General features: G+C 34.7%; 2 protein-coding genes across 2 annotated transcripts in view; one reads left to right on the top strand and one right to left on the bottom strand.

The window, feature by feature from the left end:
• Window positions 1-5,574, top strand: part of LOC106875126 (uncharacterized) — a 52,603-nt gene that overhangs the window by 646 nt on the left and 46,383 nt on the right. The window lies entirely within an intron of this gene.
• Window positions 2,952-5,574, bottom strand: part of LOC106875125 (XK-related protein 6) — a 29,740-nt gene continuing 27,117 nt past the window's right edge. The window contains exon 3 of the mRNA XM_014923108.3: window positions 2,952-5,574. This exon is cut by the window's right edge and continues 4,394 nt beyond it. The gene's annotated coding sequence lies outside the window, so the exon portion shown is untranslated.

Below are 5,574 nucleotides of genomic sequence, written 5' to 3'. Positions count from 1 at the left end.
GTGGGGTTATGTATATATATATATATATATATATATATATATATATATATATATATATATATATAAAATAATGAGATAAAAAATTTGATATTAATTAATATCAATTTAATACCATAACAGATAATACATATAAAATGATATTTATTTCTATAATTTTCACTAGCCTCGCCCGTATGTTTTTGCTTCACTAATTTTTTCTTGAGAACTTTTTGGTGATCTTCTTCTAGCACATCAACAGTCCACTTTGTGGTCTCTTTTATATATACATATATATATATATATATATATATATACATACATATAGATAGATAGATAGATATATAGATAGACAGACAGACATATAATATTGGTTATGTATTGTTCATAAATACCTGTGAAAATTACATATATACATACATATAGGAATCAATGTTTTCTTAATTAATGTGTGTGTGTGCTAGCTTTAATGAATGTATATGTCAATGTACATTATAATTAGCTGCACACACCTCTAATGATTATTAATTGAGGCAGGTCAAAATATCTTGGGTGTGCGTCACAGTGTGTTGAATGTGTTTATGCAGCAGTCTTTCAGGAAGTATATTTTAATATATGTGCTTTCCTTCAGCTATTTGTATGCATTCACGCATGTGCAGGTGTGGTCGGGTAAGAAGCTAGGTCCTACCTTTGGCAAATGTTTTCTACTATAGACATGGGTCGACCATAGCCTCATGGGTGGATTTGGTAGACAGAAACTGAAAGACGCCTGTTGTGGGTGTCATTTATCTTTTACTTATTTCAGTCACTGGACTGTGGACATGCTGGGGCACTGCCTTGTAGAATTATTAGTCAGATGAATCGAATTGACCCCAGTATTTTTATTCTATCAGTTTCATTCAGAATTAATTATAAATGGTTGTAGACCAATGCTGCATGAAATCTTTTAAATAAATCTAAATATAGGCGCAGGAGTGGCTGTGTGGTAAGTAGCTTGCTTACCAACTACATGGTTCCGGGTTCAGTCTCCCACTGTGTGGCACCTTGGGCAAGTGTCTCCTACTATAGCCTCAGGCCGACCAAAGCCTTGTGAGTGGATTTGGTAGATGGAAACTGAAAGAAGCCCCGTCGTATATATATATATATATATATATATATATGTGTGTGTGTGTGTGTGTGTAATTTAGGTCAAAATATCTTGGGTGTACCTCACAGTGCACTGACTGTGTTTATGCAGCAGTCTTTCAGGAAGTATAGTTAACATATGTGCATTCCTGCAACTATCATCTGTGTGCATTCATGCATGTGCAGGTGTGGTCATGTGGTATGAAGCTTGGCTTCAGCTTCTATCCTGTCTTTGGCAAGTGTATTCTACTATAGCCTCGAGCCAACCAAAGACTTATGAGTTTATTTGGTAGACGGAAACTGAAAGAAACCTGTTGTGCATGTTTCTGTGCGTGCATGTGTGTGTGTGGTAAGAGATTTAGGGACATCCTAATTGAGAAATTTGATGAGAGGGAGGAGGAGTTACAAACTTGTGACATAGAGAGCAACTGAGAATTCCTGCAGGACAGCTTGCTGAGTACCACAGACCAAATCTGCAGCTGGTACAAAGTCCCATTTTCTTAAAAAAAATTCTACTAAGGAGCCAGTTGTCCCCCTGCTGCTTCCCTTGGTTCACTCCCCAAACTCATCATTCTTCTTATTCTTCAAACATCCAAAATGACGAAACCCCTCTGTCACGAGAACTGATTACTGTACAATGTCCCTTGAAAAGCTAATTTACATAGCGAAAACCGGTTGGATTTCACAACATCCATACAGTATGCAATATATTTTAAAAAAAGATATTAAACTATATGAAACGAAGGCATTTCTCTTCCACTTTTGAAATTTTTTTTACACATATTTTCAACTCATAATTTTGCCACGTGGTGTATACTGAATCTTCAGTGTCTTTACACCTTGTATATTTTTATATTGCTATATATATATATAGAGAGAGAGAGAGAGAGAGGGAGAGAGAGAGAGATAGAGAAAGAAAGAAAGAAAGAAAGAAAGAGAGAGTGAGCAATACAACCTGACACGTGTACACATGGATAGGAAGAAGAGGAGAGGGAGAGAGTTCACTGAATTATTATTATTATTATTATTTCACAGAGCTGTATCTGGAGAATGCATATTTGGCATGGTGGGCACATCTCGGTATATTTTGAGCATGCTTGTTTACCAAGATTTTTTTTCCTTAACAGGTTGCACAAGACTTCCTCAAGACACAAGTCACATACACCAGATAGTGTATTCTATGGATGTTTTATTTCAGTTACACACACACACACATATATATATATATATACATATAAAATATATCAAAAGGGTGGGTTATAACTACTCCACAAATACACAAACAACCATACCAGCAATCCAACATACTTCCATCATCAGCTGCCCCACAGATGTCATTATGGTTTCGACACCTGGGCAGGACCATTCAATCTGGCAGTGTCAACAGCACTAAAAGAAGTGTTGTTTGGTAACAAACATACCAAAAAAAAAAAAAAAAAAAAAACACAACTTTCAAACAAATTTACCCTATGTACAACAGTATTCAATCAAATATAGGCAGGATTAAAAGCTTTAAAATTAAACAAAAATAAACACATAAACCTAAGCACATCTGTATCCGTATTAATAGTAAACCTACAATAACTAAATTACATACTAAATATTGACCAATCTTTACATCCATACAAATAACGATCTCACCAGTCTTCCATAGTGTATATACATACATATATATATATATATATATATATGTATATATATATATATATATATATATATATACCCACACATACAAGTATGTTTAAATATCAATATTATTGAGAAGTAATTAACACCAGCTGAGTTAATTACCCTGAATTAGCAACAAAATCATCACAAAAAAAAAAGGTAGATGAAAAACGAGACACTAATTATATTTATATAAAATATTTTATTAAAAACATATACAAAAGATTAGATTAACAGATTGGCATAGAAAATTTATAATTAAAATTTTAATTATACAAACATTGTTAGAGAGATTTGGATACAATAGAAGACTGCATAGATAAACTATAATTATTAAACAAACATGAGATACAAGAAGAACGTTTTTTAATGAAACACATGGTACAGATAAAATGTGAGTCTTGTGATTTAGAGAGGATATAGGAGGAATTATGGGATGATACAAAGGGAAGATTTTGTGTGGATATATTGGATTATGGCAAAGGTGTATGGCCAAGTGGTGAGGGTGTTGCACTCATGATTGCAAGATCATGGTTTCAATTCCCGGAGCAGCAGTGAGTTGTGTTCTTGAGCAAAATACTTCATTTGACATTGCTGCAGTCCACTCAGCTGTAAAAGTATACACCCTACAATGGACTGGCATTTTGTTCAAGGGGGATGTTTGCCTCCTAGCTTAGCCAGCAGGATGGCATCATTTGAGAGCTATGACAATGTGAGAAAGCGCACTGTGACCAGTGGTGTATAACAACAACAACCGATTGTGTGGCTGATACAGTGATAATGGATTATGACAGAAAGACACACAGACAGAGTAATGAAGAGACAGACAAACATTAAAAGTGATATTTTAGTGAGAAATATTGCATTTTAAATTAGACAGAGAGAAGTGAAGAGAGATTTTGGATGAGGAAAAACACTCATTGAAGACAAACAAACATAAAAATTAGATGTTATTTTGTAACGAAATTCTGTATTTCCAAATAGATTCACAGACATGCTCCCCACTCTGGCCCTGTAAGTATGCTGCCTCCTCTCTCTGTGTTTTTTACCACTACTACAATGGCCTCTGTTCTTAGGGAGCTGCTTGGTCTCCTGCCTCCATTCATTTGTCTCTCCACCTCTGATCACCCTTCTTGCATCTACGTTCTCTCACAGCCCTGAATTAACTTCTATGCTAAGTCAAAAGGTTTGCAATGTTTCCGTGACTTATTTGCTTTATCCATCAAGTTGCAACAAAAACAGCCGAGCATTTGAAGTAGAGGCCATCGTGTTGCACCATCTGAAGCGACCTTTTTTTTTTTTTACCTGTTCTTTGATCCCACATGAACTTATCATGAATTATCCCCTTGTAATTCTACCAGATGCAGAGCATCCCCTTGTGTTTGAAACAGCCAGGTTTGGTGACAGGTCCTGGAAGCTGGTCCTTACTTAACCCCTGCTTGTGCACGTTATGGTTGCAGCAAAATATCTCCCCTCGGATTATTGCTTGTTCTTATCCATGGCTCATTTCTTGTGCTTGCGATGCTTCATCAACCAAGAGGAGGTGGAAGCTTCATTGAAGGAATGTTTCACCTTGAAGGACAAAAAACAGGTATCAACATGGGATCAAAGAACTGGCAGAAAGGAGGCTTCAGATGATGCAACATGAAGACGTCTACTTTGAAAGCTCAGCTGCTTTTGTGGTAAGTCAATTAGCCACCAAAATATTGCAAAACTTTTGAAACAACACAATGACAAGCTCATCCCATTTTCTGTAGTCCATCGACTCTTCTAGAATCTTTTCCCTGCTCATGTCTTTTCTGCTGGATTTGACCCACAGGTATGTAAACAAAACATTGATCTCACTGGTCTCAGGGGTCTTGCAAAAGTCATGAGTTCTGCTCCACCCTTCCAGACTCAGTACAAGTAATACACACAAAAAAAATCAAAAAAAAAAACATAGTATGAAGGGGACACCAGAGAAATAATTTTGTGTAGAAAAAAAATTGTATTTTGTTCTGGCCAGATAAATGCATAGATAGGAAGAGACATTGTTTAAAATATTTTCTCTAAAAATAAATTGTATTTATTATGTCAAACAAGACCATTGACAGACGTTATTGTAAAAATAAAATAAAGAAAAAAGAAATCTGCCCTTTGTTCTTTTCAACCAAACTGAATAATGAAGACTACATGACAAGAGATGCAACTGATTGCATAATAACGGCATATCTACAGGTGTAGATTTATGGTATATGTGTGTGTGTGTGTGTTTGTGTGTAGTATGTTATATTGAACTGTAATTGCTTATTTGTCATGTATAGACATCACAGAGTTATGTTGTATGAACATACATGTGTATATATATATATATATATATATATATATATATATATATATATATATATATTTAAGAATTTAAGGATTGGAGAAAACGCATGTTATAATTGCATACTTTATTCCTACATATGTTTCAAAGGATTACAACCTGTGTGATCCATAGGGATCTTTGATATTAAAATTGTAACCTTCTCATCAGGGAAAGCATGGGAATCATCTTAAACGTAAGACATTGATCCCTATGGATCACACAGGTTGTAATCCTTTGAAACATATGTAGGAATAAAGTATGCAATTATAACATGCGTTTTCTCCAATCCTTAAATTCTTAAATATACTCAAATACCCAAAATTTCAAGGAGTTCCTGCCTTAAAAACAGGAACTAAACCAGTTATTTTGTGTTCTTTGCTACATTGGTTTCTATTAAACCATTTATTCTATCAGAAGAATTTTTATTCATTAAGATAGAAGAAATACACATAATT

The sequence above is a fragment of the Octopus bimaculoides genome, chromosome 28, assembly GCF_046866305.1.
Source record: "Octopus bimaculoides isolate indiv1 chromosome 28, ASM4686630v1, whole genome shotgun sequence".
In the NCBI taxonomy this organism is placed as follows: domain Eukaryota; kingdom Metazoa; phylum Mollusca; class Cephalopoda; order Octopoda; family Octopodidae; genus Octopus; species Octopus bimaculoides.
Note: the sequence above shows the minus strand (reverse complement) of the source record. Positions and strands in the feature narration are given on the sequence as shown.